This window comes from Lepidochelys kempii, chromosome 9, assembly GCF_965140265.1.
Source record: "Lepidochelys kempii isolate rLepKem1 chromosome 9, rLepKem1.hap2, whole genome shotgun sequence".
Taxonomy (NCBI): Eukaryota; Metazoa; Chordata; order Testudines; family Cheloniidae; genus Lepidochelys; species Lepidochelys kempii.
The window spans coordinates 4267418-4284519 of NC_133264.1; the positions used below are offsets into that span (position 1 = coordinate 4267418).

The window sequence follows — 17102 nt, forward strand, 5'->3', positions numbered from 1 at the left end:
TAGCAATCTGCCTGCAGTGAGCTCATGTCTCTGCTACCAAGCAGAGCAATGGAAAGGAGACCAGACACTGCATAAAGTCCTACCCTAGCCTGGCCCTAACCCACTGAATGACTCCTGCATAGGCAGCTGCTGCTGTCAAGACAAAGGGCATTTTTCCTAAAACAATGCCACACCATGGCCTTACTGCATGCAGTGTAGCATGTTAATTACTAGCCTCACTTCAGAACCTATTAACATCGCTAAATCAGTGAAGGAAAATAGTTTTCCCTTGATATCAGACATTAAAGCCACAGGAGTTAGTTTATCTAGATTGTGTTACATTTGAGGTTTGTTCAAGTATATTTCATACCCTCTAGACTTTCTGAAAACAAAACATGTTCTGCCATATTTTACTGCTCGGAACTGAAGGCTTGATCCCAAGGAAAGGTTGTGACATAGCATCAGTCCTCCAAAGACCCCGAGGTTTTCACAGCCACCTTTGGAGGCCCCGTAGGTAACTGCTAGCCCCATTTTACAGATATGATTAAACTGAGGCACAGGAAAGTGAAGTGATTTGCCCACGGTCAGGCCATGACTCAGTGGCAGAGTAGGGAAAAGCAGTGAGGACACCTGAAGCCAAGTCCCTGCTCTAACAACTAGCTAATGCTGCCTCCCTAGATGCTATAATGTATTGAGAATCACACAGCCTAGAAATCAGAGAAGGAAAGTAGCAGTTAGCCTAGCTAGTCTACCTCCTGGCCTGGGCAGGATGATTTCCTGCAGTAAGCAGTGTGATTTTATCATTAGTCTCATGATATTGGGTCTTTTGTTTAAAGCCCCTACTCTAAGACTCATGTTATATCACAATAATCTCAGATTTCATTTTAAAGAAGTAAGTTTCTAGCCCTCATGGTTGGAGAAAGGAGTTCAAATGTGACCGGATTGTAACCTAAAGGTTCAGAAACTTGAAACTAAAGAGAAAAACCTCTTGAGTGTTTGCACTCAAAGAAAGAGATCCTGGAATCATTGTGGACAGTTCTCTGAAAACATCCACTCAATGTGCAGTGGCAGTGGAAAATGCTAACAGAAAGTTGGGAATCATTAGGAAAGGGATAGATAAGACTGAAAATATCATATTGCCTCTAGAGAAAGCCAGGGTACGCCCACATCTTGAATACTGCATGCAGATGTGGTCACCCCATCTCAAAAAAGATATATTGGAATTGGAAAAGGTTCAGAAAAGGGCAACAAAATTGATTAGAGTATGGAACTGTTTCCATATGAAAGATTAATAAGACCGGGTCTTTTCAGCTTGGAAAAGAGACGACTAAGGCGGGATATGGTAAAGGTCTATAAAATCATGACTGGTGTGGAGAAAGTAAATCAGGAAGTGTTATTTACTCCTTCTCGTAACACAAGATCTAGGAGTCACCAAATGAAATTAATAGGAAACAGGTTTAAAACAAAACAAAAGGAAGTATTTCTTCACACAACACAGTATTTCTTCACAGTCAACCTGTGGAACTCCTTGCCAGAGGATGTTGTAAAGGCCAAGACTATAACAGGGTTCAAAGAAGAACTAGATAAGTTCATGGAGGATAGGTCCATCAATAGCTATTAGCCAGGATGGACAGGGATGGTGTCCCTAGCATCTGTTTGCCAGAAGCTCAGAATGAGCGACAGAGAAAGGTTCACTTAATTATTACCTGTTCTGTTCATTCCCTCTGAATCACCTGGCATTGGCCATTGTCAGAAGACAGGATGCTGGGCTAGATGGACCTTTGGTCTGACCCAGTGTGGCCTTTCTTATATTTGTAAAATGTATTGTTTTGAGGGTGTGGGGGTTAATCCAATGACTTTTAAGCTAATCTCATGGCCTGACTCACGGATTTTTGAAAACATGAGGTTGGCAATATGGATTTTGTTCCCTATACGGTTTTGAAATGTACCAGTCAAATGCCTTCCACAAGTTAAACTCCCTTCAATTTGTCAATATCTCTAGTGGTAGCAGGATGTCCAGGTTTTAGTGTAATGGTCCAGGTGCAGACACGTTGCATAGCTCTGGAGAAGATCTGTTACCTCTTTGCTTGGCTCATGCAGGTCAAAACTACATTGGTCTTTATTGCCATGTACAGTTCTGCAAATTTCCATCTGATTTGTTATCCACTGTCAGCCCTAGGTCTTCCACCATTATCGTTTCCCAGATTTCCCTCTCCTTTCCCGTTAAGTGTGAGTGTGTAAGACACTCACCAGCATCTTGGTAGATATCACACAAACATTCCAGCTGACATTTCCCTAGTGGTATTAGCCTGGCTTTCTCTCAGATGAATCTCATTTTGTTATATTATTCCACACTCACGGTTTCTTAACAAAATGCATAACTTCTATAAACAGAAGAAGAGAGTCCAAACAGTACGATATCTAATTAATCTTTTTAGTGGTCTCCTACAGCAGATCTCCAGTTTCTCTACAGACTCAGCTCTATCATCCAACTAAACACAGGCAAAGGCTAGAACATTAGCTGCAACAATAGGTCACATTTTCCAGTTATCAGATCCTTCTAGACAACAGAAACAGCAATTCACATTTCGACCATGTGCATAAAATCTAGACAATTAGCCCTTTAGTTGCTAGATTAAACACTGTGCAAAGCATATGGCTAACAGCTAAAATTAATTTTACACTTTTGCTTCATACTGTGTCAGATAGCTGCCTCAATATGAGTAGGACTATTGAAACCTCTCAGTCATTTCAGCTAGGAGAGGACAAGTGAGTTCTTTGAGATGCTCTCAAGGGCCCCAGTTAGCTAAGCCCAAAACAGCACTGACCAACGCCACAGGGAGTCATTTCCAACTCATTCATGGACAAAGAATATCTGGGGTGCCAGTACAGAAAGAGAAATAATATATTAGTGAAGCCCAGAAATCCTCACTTTCTTCAATTCCGAGAACCCTTTTAAAACGGTAAGTATAGGGACGAGGCGTGGTGAAGGCATTACCTGCAAAATAAAATGTTGAAATGACCAGTCTGCACTGTGTATGCTTGTGCAAGCTTTCACACCATTGCCCTATACTAAGTAAAAATCAAAACTACTGACCTGCATATCGTATGCCCTATACTGCTAACAGCTAATGGATGATTCCCCTTGAATTGAATTTCAATTCAAAAACATTCTGAACAGCCCTAGTAAAAATTGTGAAGGACCAGACAGCCAGGCATTTGTTGCACTGTGACAAACAAGGACTTGATTCTTTTATCTTACACCTGCTTGGCACTCACTTTGACTTGTGTAAATGACTGCACAATGCAGAAGCAATGCCCTTGCTGCTAATTCTTTGGTGGCAGGATTTTTGGTGGTTTTGCTTTTTTTAAAGAAAACAAATATGAATCTTTAGAATGTCATGCTACATAAAATAAATGTGATTAGAAATACAACTACGTACCTCCCCCCCGACACCCACACACACATAGATGACTGAAGGATACAAACAGACTAAAAATTATGTAATTAATTTCTTCATTGCATCAGGCTGCCCTCGTGAAGTTTAATTTACTCCAGCAGTGTATAGTATTTAGGGGTCCAACCCTCCAATGTATGGTCAGATGATTTCCCATGCCCAGTTCCATGCTGCCATAATGCACCAAGATGGAGGGGCGCTGAGCTGATGTGTGGTATCTGCTCATGTATTTCCTGTGACGCTTACACCTGTGATCAGGGGAGTTACTTGTCTCCCTAAGGAGAAGGCTGCTGCAGCATCTTGCGGCTCCAGGTCAAACCAGGCCTTTTCTTTTTTCAATTTAAAACATCTTTGTCGGCATTGCTACGCCTCAGCATCGTCTGTGCCACAGACGGGAACACCCCTTTTAAAGGATGTTGGGAAGCCATGTAGGATTCAAAGTTTAGAGAGGAGGGAGTGGAAAGTGTATTACCTAACGTACCTAGAAATGGTTGTGTCATGAAAAAGACACATTTCATCTACGTCAGTTTGGGTCTTTTCCCACCTGCAGTGCTAGAAACCCAAATACAACAGTCTTGTGCAAGGGAATGAGAGCCAGAAAGGAAACGGGCTATAAGCAGAATGCAAAACTGAGCAGTCCAGTTTCAGAGTGGAAGCTGAGTGCCATTCAGAAGGAAAACACACAGCACAAACAGCAAAAAGGAAAGGAGTTAACCTTCATGCAGAGTTAATAATCTAGGGGGTTCTGACTTGCCCACCTCCCTGTCCTGAGCTGCGCCGTTGGTCAATATTCGCACTGCACTTTGAAAATGGCAAGCAAGAAAGAGAATGCTACGTGGCAGCAGGCAGCTAAGAGTTGTGATGAAAAAGAAAATTTCTTTTTCTTTACTGAGTGCCCCCACCTCAGTGTGAAACAAAGATGCCTTTGCTGCTAGAGGCGATCGAACACGTGTGAGCATGACTGAGAGTCACGGCCTTGGTACTGCCAACCCCCCAGCGTAAACAATCCTGAGTCAAGCCTAGTTTAAGCCAATCAGACTGGCTTAAAAATTATGATATTTCTAAAAACAAAAATACACACACACTCTCTCTCTCACACACACACACAGAGTAATAAGAGTGTAAAAATATTGCTCGGGGATGCAGGAGTGAAATCGAGAAGGCCAAATCACACCTGGAGTTGCAGCTAGCAAGAGATGTTAAGAGTAACAAGAAGGGTTTCTTCAGGTATGTTAGCAACAAGAAGAAAGCCAAGGAAAGTGTGGGCCCCTTACTGAATGAGGGAGGCAACCTAGTGACAGAGGATGTGGAAAAAGCTAATGTACTCAATGCTTTTTTTGCCTCTCTCTTCACGAACAAGGTCAGCTCCCAGACTGCTGCACTGGGCGGCACAGCATGGGGAGGAGGTGACCAGCCTTCTGTGGAGAAAGAAGTGGTTCGGGACTATATAGAAAAGCTGGATGAGCACAAGTCCATGGGGCTGAATGCGCTGCATCCGAGAGTGCTAAAGGAGTTGGCGGATGTGATTACAGAGCCATTGGCCATTATCTTGGAAAACTCATGGCGATCGGGGGAAGTCCCGGACGACTGGAAAAAGGCTAATGTAGTGCCCATCTTTAAAAAAGGGAAGAAGGAGGATTCTGGGAACGACAGGCCAGTCAGCCTCACCTCAGTCCCTGGAAAAATCATGGAACAGGTCCCCAAGGAATCAATTCTGAAGCACTTAGAGGAGAGGAAAGTGATCAGGAACAGTCAGCATGGATTCACCAAGGGCAAGTCATGCCTGACTAACCTAATTGCCTTCTATGACGAGATAACGGGCTCTGTGGATGCGGGGAAAGCGGTGGACATGTTGTTCCTTGACTTTAGCAAAGCTTTTGACACGGTCTCCCACGGTATTCTTGCCAGCAAGTTAAAGAAGTATGGGCTGGATGAATGGACTATAAGGTGGATAGAAAGCTGGCTAGATTGTCGGGCTCAACAGATAGTGATCAATGGCTCCATGTCTAGTTGGCAGCCGGTATCAAGTGGAGTGCCCCAAGGGTCGGAGCCAGGGTTGCGTCAGTCCTCGGGCTGGTTTTGTTCAATATCTTCATAAATGATCCGGAGGATGGTGTGGATTGCACCCCCAGCAAGTTTGCGGATGACACTAAACTGGGAGGAGAGGTAAATACGCTGGAGGGTAGGGATAGGATACAGAGGGACCTAGACAAATTAGAGGATTGGGCCAAAAGAAATCTGATGAGGTTCAACAAGGACAAGTGCAGAGTCCTGCACTTAGGACGGAAGAATCCCATGCACCGCTACAGACTAGGGACCGAATGGCTCGGCAGCAGTTCTGCAGAAAAGGACCTAGGGGTTACAGTGGACGAGAAGCGGGATATGAGTCAGCAGTGTGCCCTTGTTGCCAAGAAGGCCAATGGCATTTTGGGGTGTATATGTAGGGGCATTGCCAGCAGATCGAGGAACGTGATCGTTCCCCTGTATTCGACATTGGTGAGGCCTCATCTGGAGTACTGGATCCAGTTTTGGCCCCCACACTACAAGAAGGATATGGAAAAATTGGAAAGAGTCCAGCGGAGGGCAACAAAAATGATTAGGGGACTGGAACACATGAGTTATGAGGAGAGGCTGAGGGAACTGGGATTGTTTAGTCTGCGGAAGAGAAGAATGAGGGGGGATTTGATAGCTGCTTTCAACTACCTGAAAGGGGGTTCCAAAGAGGATGGATCTAGACTGTTCTCAGTGGTAGCTGTTGACAGAACAAAGAGTAATGGTCTCAAGTTGCAGTGGGGGAGGTTTAGGTTGGATATTAGGAAAAACTTTTTGACTAGGAGGATGGTGAAACATTGGAATGCGTTATCTAGGGAGGTGGTGGGATCTCCATCCTTCGATATTTTTAAGGTCAGACTTGACAAAGCCCTGGCTGGGATGATTTAGTTGGGGATTGGTCCTGCTTTGAGCAGGGGGTTGGACTAGATGACCTCCTGAGGTCCCTTCCAACCCTGATATTCTATGATTCTATGATAATTTTATTTGCCTGCTAGTCTTTGAGCCTTTAGGTTGCCCTTGGGCCACACGTTCAGGCTTTTCTCCTCACCCACAAGGGCCAAAACTTCCTTTTGTTTCTGGAAGCTGCGATTCTCCCATAACCCACTGCCCCCAGGGGCTCAGGCTTTAAGAAAAAACACCTCATATTGTGAGACTGGTCCTCCAATTGTGAGAGATGGCGATGCTGTAGTCAGTGAACAACTTCCCCATGATTCCCATTTTCCAGTATCCACGGGGGGCTCAATCCTGCCAGATGGTCAGGGTCCTCAACCCCCTCCAAAGTGGACAGGAGTCAAGGGCTCCGAGCATCCCACGGGAATCCTAGTACCTTATAGGGTCTGGTCCTAGATCAGTGTTATCCTTTGCTGTGGGTTTAAAGCAAACCAGGCCACACAGGAGAGCGTGAACAGACACCGAATTCATCTTGAGGAATTGAAGTTTCCCTGGCCTTTCAGATCATTCTTATTAAGTGACTATCAAGAGCTGATAGGAACACATTGTACTCCAGTTGCTGCAAAGAATTCCTAAGAAAAACATCAACAGAACAGGCAGCCACTATGAGCCACTTTTCAGAGTAACAGCCGTGTTAGTCTGTATTCGCAAAAAGAAAAGAAGTACTTGTGGCACCTTAGAGACTAACCAATTTATTTGAGCATGAGCTTTGAAGTGAGCTGTAGCTCATGAAAGCTCATGCTCAAATAAATTGGTTAGTCTCTAAGGTGCCACAAGTACTCCTTTTCTTTTTATGAGCCACTTGACATTTCAGGAAATTAAGCTACACTGTGGTCCCACTTTACAAATTCACCAAGACCCAAGGGGGAATTTGTGAGAGAACTGCTGCGTTTTTATTTCAAATGGGACTTCCCTGTGGGCTAATTGAGGGCAGCAGCCTTATTCTGTCGATTGCATCCATCCTTCCTCCTCGTTTGCGCCACTTTCACCCTCTCCTGCTGGATGGCTCAACGCCCACCCACGCCAGGCAGTCTCACCTTCAGACATTGAAAGCGCTGTGTTAGTGGGTAGGGTCTGGAAGATCAAGAGTACAAAAGCAAGAGAGTTTCAGAGCATCTTTCCCAGCAGCTAGGTTCAAATCCATGGCCAAGTTAGTAGGCACTGAAAGCTGTTCCCAGCTTTGCTGGACGCTCATGTCAAACAAGTTGATGCTTTCTCAGCCCATTTCCCAGTGGGTCATTGTTACCGTCACCTCTTGTTAACTGACACATGAGTCTCCGAAGAGGCCACGGAGTGAATTGCCCAGGGACAATACACATGCTTCTTCACTAGAGGCGTTCTCTCAGGCTTGTTAGTGGGGAGGAATGCAGCAAACGGCCCTATACCACCCCCAATACCTAATCAGGGACATCTGTACCCAGGGGCTGTCAGTCCATCACTTGTCAGGTCATGTAGGTGGAATATGGAGGCAGCAGGCATGGTCTAATGGATAGAGCCCCGGACCGGACACCAGGGTTCTGTTCCTGGCTCTGCCACATGTCATGGGCTAAATTCAGATCAGATCTGGACCAAGACCCAAAATGTTCCATCTTCCTTTACAGATCCCCTGGGTCTTTGAATCCTCCAGGGGAAAAACAGTTACATCGGCTGTGTTATTTGCAATGTTTTCAAATAAGGCCGTCAAGACCAGCTACAGTGTTCATTAAACTCATTCCCAAAGCATTCATCTCCAGGCGGGTGTGGGAAACATAAAGCTTCCTTTTTATTGTATGGCTGGGTTTCTTCTTTTCATTAGAACAATAGCAAATAGCCACAAAAATTCCACACGTACGGCATCAGCCCCCACAACCAGCCTAGACATGCAGGGCGTCGGGAGTAAAACTCACAGCCGCAGAGGGCGAGTACTTTGGCTGGAGCTCGGCTGGCCGACCGAGGCAAGACTGTCACCCTTCAGACACAGAAAATATTAATTATCCTCTGCAATGTCCTCATTCCTCTTCCCTCTGAGCCAAGAGGAAAGGAACCCTTCGCCGAGTGGATTGTGGGGTTGTGGGAAAGAAAAGGGCCAGATGTGTGTACCTGCCCTGAGAAATCAAATAGGAACTTTGGAAAGGGTTTCCTTGGGGGTGCCCAGGAGAAATTCAAGGGAATAGTCGCTTATGAAATCATACTCCCTCACACCCACACTATACACCACCCCCTCACTCTCTCCTCCCTACAAATCTTTTTCTTCTTTCATATGGCTTCAAAACAGCACGTCAGATGTCCAAGTCTAGGCTGACAACCCAGCTGGTGGCTTCAGCTGACGTAGAGCGGATGGCTCATTTGGGACCTTTGAGTGGCGAGGTGTTCCACCGTTTGAAGTCCCCTCCTGCAGGCCCGATAGCATTGCATCTCGTTCCTTACTTCTGGAGAAGGTAGGTGCAGCTGCTGTGTGATGTGCAGATTGTGAGCTCTCTGGGTCTGGGACAGGGTCTTTTGTCTTTGTTACATGTGATTCATGACCAGGGTTCTCAGGTGTAACTGGAATACTAATGGGCACTGTGCTGCACTAATTGCAGAAGAGGAGCCAGGAGAATGGCAATGAAAATGCTGATAACCCTGTTCTCTTCCTTTTGTTCCCTTGTGGGAGAGTTTATGTAACCCTTCTGCCCATCAGAGTTGGCAGCAACAAGGGCCGGGTTCAATATCTAGAGGATCCATTCCAATAACACAATGCAAAACTGGCTCGAGCCCCCACCCAGTGACCTGGGACACATATATACCACCCCCGCTGGGCGCCTCCAAGAGGCAATACTTCTCCTCTCGCAAGCACGGAGTCTGAGTGTAGCAAAAAAGCCTTTTAATAACAGAGAGAAACAATGTGGCATTATGTTGGGGAAACACCACCAACAGGATTCATAACACAACCCATGAGCAAAAACCCACCCCAAGCAAATTGGGGCGTGTCCTTTCCCTTGGGTTCTTGAGTCCAGCAACCCGAAATCACCCAAAATCCCAAAAGTCCAATGGCCCAAAAGTCTCTGTCCCTGGTCAGGGCAGCCCCAGAGTTTGAAAGTTTATCTGCAGAGTTTTACCTCCCAACCTGGGTGGAAATGAGGGGGGCGGGGGAAGGGGAAGAGGTAAGGGGCACCTTACATGATCTGAAGCTGACTGCCCCACAGCTCCATAGGGCTCCGCTCCGCTCCACCAGCCAGTCCACAAACCGCTCTGCGTCCCAGAAGCAGCTCCCATTGTCCCATGAAGTACTCCACCAGCCGGTCCACAAGCCACTCCAGCTGTCCCACAAACTGCTCCACCATATAGCTTCAGGCTCCCCCACTACTTAACACAACGCTCAGTGATTTCAGCTCTTAGTCAGTTTTTAGCTCTTTTGTGATTTCAGCTTGTAGGAGGGGAGCCTTAGCGCTGGTGCACCATTAGCCCAAAGGGAATTCAGCTCAGCAGCCTGTAACTAGACTCCTAAAGGAGTCAACGTTAGCTCTGATATTCCACAGTGGAGAGAGGAGGAAGTGCAATTAGCATGTAAGGCCCTCACCAAGGGGCCCATGCCACCAAGTATTAATACTTGTCCCCAGCCTCTCTCCATTCACAGAGTTTTGGAATCCATGACCCTTGCCTAGCGGGTGCTACTTAGTTGATAGTGAGTCCCTCCATCATAACAAAAGGCCACGTGCAGTTCCAAGCACAGTTCCCATAATCAGGGTAATAACAATTTATTCTTCCTGCCCCAATAACAGAGACACTGGGGATCCCACAGCAGCCAAAGTGACCATTTGGGCAGCTATGGGCTCATTCTAGGCGGGGTGGGTGTGCCTATGCAAATGAGATCAGCCCCTGAAGTTCCTTTCCACAACTTGCCACACCTCACCATCCGGGTGGAGCTCATCCTGACTCTGCTTACATCTACATCCTTCACAGGCTGGGCCCAGCGATTCAGCAGGCACACCACGTGTTCTGCTCTGTCCCAGCTCAGTCATGAGACCTAGAGAGATCGGGAAGAGCTCGAGACTTCAGGGAAAGCTGTTAAGCAAGATACCGCTTGGAAGCAGGCTGCACACAGATCTCATGCTCTCTCAGAGTACCAGCTGCCAAACTGCTCCCACTGCGATCACTGCACCTGATGCAGCAGTCTGCTCCAGGAGGACAATTACAGTGGAGACAGGGCTGGGCTGAGCTGATGATTGAAACGGGAGGAGAGGACAAATGACTCACTTGAAAGGAGCTGGAGTTAGGTGGAACACTCACGGCCTGAGAGTCAGTTTAATTTTCACCTTCAATGCTGCGTACTTTAAAAAAAAAAAAAAAAAACAACACTACAAAGGAGGGCTGATTTTTCCCTTGCCTCGCACCTCACATTGTAGTGTCCGACACTCACGTCGGAGGCAGGGCAGAGTCAGGCCTGCGGTGCCCGGGAGAGGGGTTGGGAGGGGGGTGGAGGCGTCAGTTCAGTAACCCAGGGTTGCATCGCGCCTGGCAGGCACAGCCCACATGCAGAACGCTGCCCAGAGCTGCCTGAGGGAGCGGAAGAGCATGCAAACAGCTACACCCCTTGAATATACTTGTCACCTATCCCCTTCCATGCAGCTGGTCAATGCATGACGAGGTGCAACCTCCACCTAATTAAACAGCCCCTTAGCTCGAGCTCTGTGAGCCGAGTCGGCTGGCACAGGCCAGCCCCAGGTTTTTAACTGCCATGTAGACATACGTGAAGAATCAAGAAATGTGGGTTTTAAGCCCATCTCTGCCCCAACTCGCTGTGTGATCTAGGGCAAGTTGCACCAGTTCCCCGTGCCTCAGTTTACCCATCTGTATTTAGCAGGGATAAACACACCAGCATTCTTGAACCCCTTGGAGATGTACAAATGGAGAGAGCTAAATAATTGCTACTTATCAATATGCTTGTTTATTTCCCATCTGCTCTGCAAGCAACTGCCCATGTACAGGCGGGAGCTCGCTAGCCTGCAATGTGAAAAACCAACAGGCAGACACAGCCTGTTGACCTGTACCTGCATCGCCATGGTTACTAGGCTTAGGTGCCATTCACCTTATGTTTTGAAAATTGAAGAGCTGAGTGAGGCTCTATAAAGGGGACCTACGTATGTCCATGGGGGGAGGCCAAAACCCAACCCTGGAGCTCTGGGATGTGATACTTCAACATAGGAGCTTTGCCTACTGGGGACCAGAGCTCCAGGGCCCAAAGATGGAGGACATCATCTGCCATTGGCTCCATGTTGGGTGCATTTCAGTACCTCGGGTAAGTTACTACTCGAGTCCCAGCTGGGTAGACCCCGAGTGATAGCAAAATATTCCTGCCGAGGACATAAAATGGACGAAGCTGTGACAGGTTTGGCTCTGTCTCCCTCCTTTGCCCGAAATAACAGGATTGCGGCATTTGGGATACTCCCCCCTCAGGACCGCCAGCGCCTGCCCTGGCAATCCCGGCATGCATTCAGCCCTGTCATCACGCCTGGCTGGGCATCAGCGGTGGACAGCACCCCACCCTGAGAAAACATGGGGCATTCTTGGCACGTCGCCCCTCGAGGCAAGGTCATCAGAAACTATGAAGAATTCTTTGCCTGCCCTATCGGCCGTGGTATGCAGGGGAACATGATCCCCGTCGGAGCAGGAGCTGAACTCGGTGAGGGCTGATCATTGCACGAGCCCTTCTTGGCAGGGTCCAGATACACGAGGGAGTCACGGGGTGGCCACGAATCTAGGTGCACAGGTGGGACTCAGCCAAAACTCATGAGAAGAGATGCTGGGCTCCAACCAGGCATACTACAGGATCAGGCCCTCTCCTGACATCCTGCACTCCCACAAATAGAAGAGACACTGCAGAGTCTGCCTGGAGGCCCCGCTCCAGCTTGGTTCTGCATAGGAATGGTGGAACACAGACCCCCCCACCACTGCCAGCGTGCTTTGCCCACCTGTGGCAAGGGCACTGGGCTGAGGCAACATGGGGTCTGTTCCCAGCTCAGCCACAAACACCCCTGTGTGACACCAGGCAGGTCACATCCCCACTCCGGGCCTCAATTCCCTCTTTGCAAAGTGGGGACACAGTGACCCTTCCCCACCCACGAGGAGATGGTCACGAACACTGACAAGGTGTCCTGGTACCAAGGCAATGGCTCTGCCCCCTTGGCGTGGGTACCAGGAGTAGAATGGGACGGTTCGCTCATGACGCCCCACACTGGTCTCTTCAGGGGTTTGCAGATCCCCTCAGACCATGCAGATATGGGGGAGGCAAAGACGCCACATCTCCACGCTTGCTCTGTGACTCCCTCAGCCCCATGAATGCAGATTGTCGCTGCAATGGGGGCCCGGTGGGAAAGATAACACAGGCCCAAGTTGTAGTGAATCTCTGTGGTGAGGATGGGGGACACACCAATGTGTGTTGCCCCATCCCTAGCCCCTCTCCCTACACAGCATCCTCCCTGGGGGCTCGAAGGAAGGGGTAACAATGCCCTGGAACTGCTCGGGCCCTGCCTCCATGACACAACCTGGGGGCATGATCCCCAGGAGCAATGAGTTGTGTCTCTCAAGCAGTACAGCCAGCTGGGATGACCTGCTGCCTCGCTGGACCCCTTGGCTCCGATTCGGAGAAAAGCTCCCCAAAGCGGGGAAGGCCAGGGTGAGCCCCACAGTGAAAATGGCAGCTTCTTATTTTATACCCTGCTAGTGTATAGGAATTGCCACTCCACAGTCTGCCAACGGCCTAGGTAACCCACTTACCTGTTACAATACTGGCCAAAACCCAATGGATTCAGGGAAGCCCTAGCCCTCCTATTATGCAATTTGTGTAACCCACACACCTGGGTGTGGTGGTCTGTCCCATCTAGTAGCACCGAGACATATGAGAGAGAGAGAGAGAAGATTAATGAGTCTGCTCTACAGCCGTAGCTAACAGCCAGTTAGCTTTTAGCTCATGCACTAAGCTCCAGAGGTCCCAGGTTTGATCCCGCCCACCGAAGACCGTGGTCTGTCGGTGTTACATTTGCACAACTCCCAGTCTCCATTGCAGGAGTGTGGATAGGAGTAAGAGCAGAGCAAGCTCTGAAGTTTGGGTTCTACCCCTAACTCTGTGTGACTTGCAAAAAGTCACTGATTTCCGTTGTGCCTCAGTTTCCCCATAAGCAGGTGGTGTCTGACCATACCTAGTACTCCCCACCTTTGTAAAGCACTTGGATGAAGAGTGGTAGCTAGGTAACCATTATTCTCTTGCCTTCACAACGAGTGCAACATGCTCAAGAACCTTATGTGATCTCTAACCTTTTCTTAGCCTCCTGTCCACCCGTCCTTCTGCCAAAAAGCAAAGCTGGGGGCAGAGGAGTCCAATACCCCGCATCCCCCCTTTCCAACTGAAACAACTCCCCCTTCCCAGCACTGCCCCTTTGCAAACGCAAAACGCAGCACTCAGTGGCTCTTTGTTAGCTACATTCCTTCACCACCAAAAGATACACAGGGCCTGTGACCAAAGAAAATAGCCTCACGGCAAATTGAGAAGAGAAAGAAGCACCACCCAATTTCATTGTAGCCAAGAGAACAACAAGAAGTAGCTTCCCTACTTGTCACATTTCACTGAGCAGCAGCTCCCCCAGCACTGACCCCCCCAGCAGCAGCTCCGTCCCCGAGCTTTGCATTCTTATCTCAAAACACAGCTACGGTCTAGTCCTCGCCCAGCTGTCTGCCACTCTGGTCCTTCTCCTCAGGAGTTAATAAACCAGCCAGCTGGACAGATGATGTTTTTCTGCCTGTTCCTACTTCATGTTTAACAACTGTGCAACCTTGTGGCAATTGCCCAGCTATGTGGGGACCTAGGAATGCATGGCCCGACACCCTGTTGTGTGGGTGACTTGGCCGTGGTCTGAGGGAAAGCCGCAGGCAGGGCTCAACACGGTCCTAATGCGGTGTCGGTGTGCCCACACGTGGTGATGTGACGGAGCAGCGGCAGAGCGGCCTTGGTCTGGAGCTCAGCAACGCTTGGTGTTTTCAGCTCCCAGAGGCTGGAGAGAGCCTTTTACCACCCTCTTCTCCCCATTACCTCAACCAGTTTCACGTTGCAAGCCTTGAATTCTGGGTCTCCAGAAACCCCAAAGAAACTCAATGCAGAATTCCCGGCTAAGCACCAACTGTGCCCCCTGCTTTAGAATCAAACCACAAGACAGAGCATCTCACGTTTCAGTCTGAAACCCTAAACTGGCCCAGGACAGCTCTACTTTAGCAAAGCTTTTGATACGGTCTCCCACAGGATTCTTGCCAGCAAGTTAAAGAAGTATGGATTGGATGAATGGACTATAAGGTGGATAGAAAGCTGACTAGATCATCAGGCTCAATGAGTAGTTATCAACGGCTCGAAGTCTAGTTGGCAACCAGTATCAAGCGGAGTGCCCCAGGGGTCGGCCCTGGGGCCAGTTTTGTTCAACATCTTCATTAATGATCTGGATGATGGGATGGATTGCACCGTCAGCAAGTTCACGGATGACACTAAGATGGGGGGAGAGGTAGATATGCTGGAGGGTAGGGATAGGGTCCAAAGTGACCTAGACAAATTGGAGGATTGGGCCAAAAGGAATCTGATGAAGTTCAACAAGGTCAATGCAGAGTCCTGCACTTAGGACGGAAGAATCCCATGCACTGGTACAGGCTGGGGACCGAATAGCTAAGCGGCAGTTCTGCAGAAAAGGACCTAGGGGTGACAGTAGACGAGAAGCTGGATATAAGTCAGCAGTGTGCCCTTGTTGCCAAGAAGGCTCACGGCATTTTGGGCTGCATTAGTAGGAGCACTGCCAGCAGATCGAGGGAAGTGATTATTCCCCTCTATTTGGCACTGGTGAGGTCACATCTGGAGTATTGTGTCCAGTTTTGGGCCCCCCACTACAGAAAGGATGTGGACAAATTGGAGAGAGTTGAGTGGAGGGCAACGAAAATGATCAGGGGGCTGGAGCACATGACTTATGAGGCGAGGTTGAGGGAACTGGGTGTATTTAGGCTGCAGAAGAGAAGAGTGAGGGGGAATTTGATAGCAGCCTTCAACTACCTGAAGTGGGGTGGGGGGAGGGTTCCAAAGAGAATGGAGCTCGGCTGTTCTCAGTGGTACCAGATGACAGAACAAGGAGTAATGGTCTCAAGTTGCAGTGGGGGGAGGTCTAGGTTGCATATTAGGAAACACTATTTCACTAGGAGGTTGGTGAAGCACTGGAATGCATTACCTAGGGAGGTGGTGGAATCTCCTTCCTTAGAGGTTTTTAAGGTCAGGCTTGACAAAGCCCTGGCTGGGATGATTTAGTTGGGGTTGGTCCTGCTTTGAGCAGGGGGTGGGACTAGATGACCTCCTGAGGTCCCTTCCAACCTTGATATTCTATGATTCTATGAAGGCTCAGGAGGGAGATGGTCTCTTCTTGGGACATTCATTGTATCCACAGTTCCAGCCTGAATTGCAGCTAAGAACCAGATTGTATTTCCCTTAAGTCAAACCAGGACACAGCATTGTTCAGGGTGAAGTTCTGGCTTCTTTGAAGGGAGTTTTGCCTTTGGCTTCAATTGGGCCAGGATTTCACCCTGGCTCCCTGAGAGTTTCCTGTTCAAACTCAGGCCTTGTCTACATAGGAAATTTGGGCTGGTTTAACCTAAGGCATGAATTTAAATGGATTTAGTTCAAGTGCTGCAAACCCATGCTTGGACACTCATCTCGGTTTCAGAAGGGCCTATATGACTGTAGTTTAAACTAATTGGGAACAGGATTAAGCTAAATTAAAGTGAAATAAGAGTGTCCACACAGTGGGGTTTGCATTGGTTTAAATTGGATTTCAGTTAAACGGATGCAACTTTCCCATGTAGAGCAGGCCTCTGAAATGTGCAGCTGCAGAACCTAATAGCTCCTGCTCAGCCCCATATTTACAGCCCATTTTCTGCAAATAAAAGAATCCTAACACTGGGGATTCTGACCGGTGGCTGTGCAGTCTGTCAAGTCTTCCTGTTCCGGATGTTCTTCTTTCGCCCTCAACTTTCAGCACAAAGGTCCTCTGGTCCAGCCTAACTTTAAACAGCCAAAAGATGGAGGGTTAGGACCAAAGCAAGCCACCAGATACAATGTGATCTCATCAATCAAACATGAAACCATGGCAAAAAGGTAACAATTTTTCACTAACACAAAGCATATCTGCTCCGCTCCGCCACCTAGTGGCACTGATTGGTGCATGTTGTAAAACTTCTGTGGGAAAATATGGGTTATACGTATTACTTGAAGTCCTGTTGATTTGGAATCAAAAGCCAAAGAGCAGACTTCTCTCACCCACCACAACTGTACAGAGCTGTATAAACCCCATGGAAGTCCCAGAAGTGGTGCAGTGGCAGAGAATATCCCAATCCCCAAATGCCCTGCTAAATTCCACAGACAATCCTTGGGTAAAATTACAGCTAAGAAAACAGGAGTGGTGACACATTAAAGAAGGGGAGAGAAAGAATATTTCACTCCTTTATTCTGTCCCTTCGCATTTTAACATTTCTCCTCTTGCCTTGTGGCCCTGGGTGCAGTGTCTTGCACAGATCAACAGAGTCTGACGGTAAACAGCTTCCAGCATTTCAGGTGTATTGTTTTCTTTGAGAGACTCCTGCTAAATTAGTAGCTTTAACAACACTTGTGTAAACTGCACAGCAAAA

General features: G+C 48.1%; 1 protein-coding gene across 1 annotated transcript in view; it reads right to left on the minus strand.

Annotated features, from left to right (window-relative positions):
• Nucleotides 1–17102, minus strand: part of TPRG1 (tumor protein p63 regulated 1) — a 115025-nt gene that overhangs the window by 21784 nt on the left and 76139 nt on the right. The window lies entirely within an intron of this gene.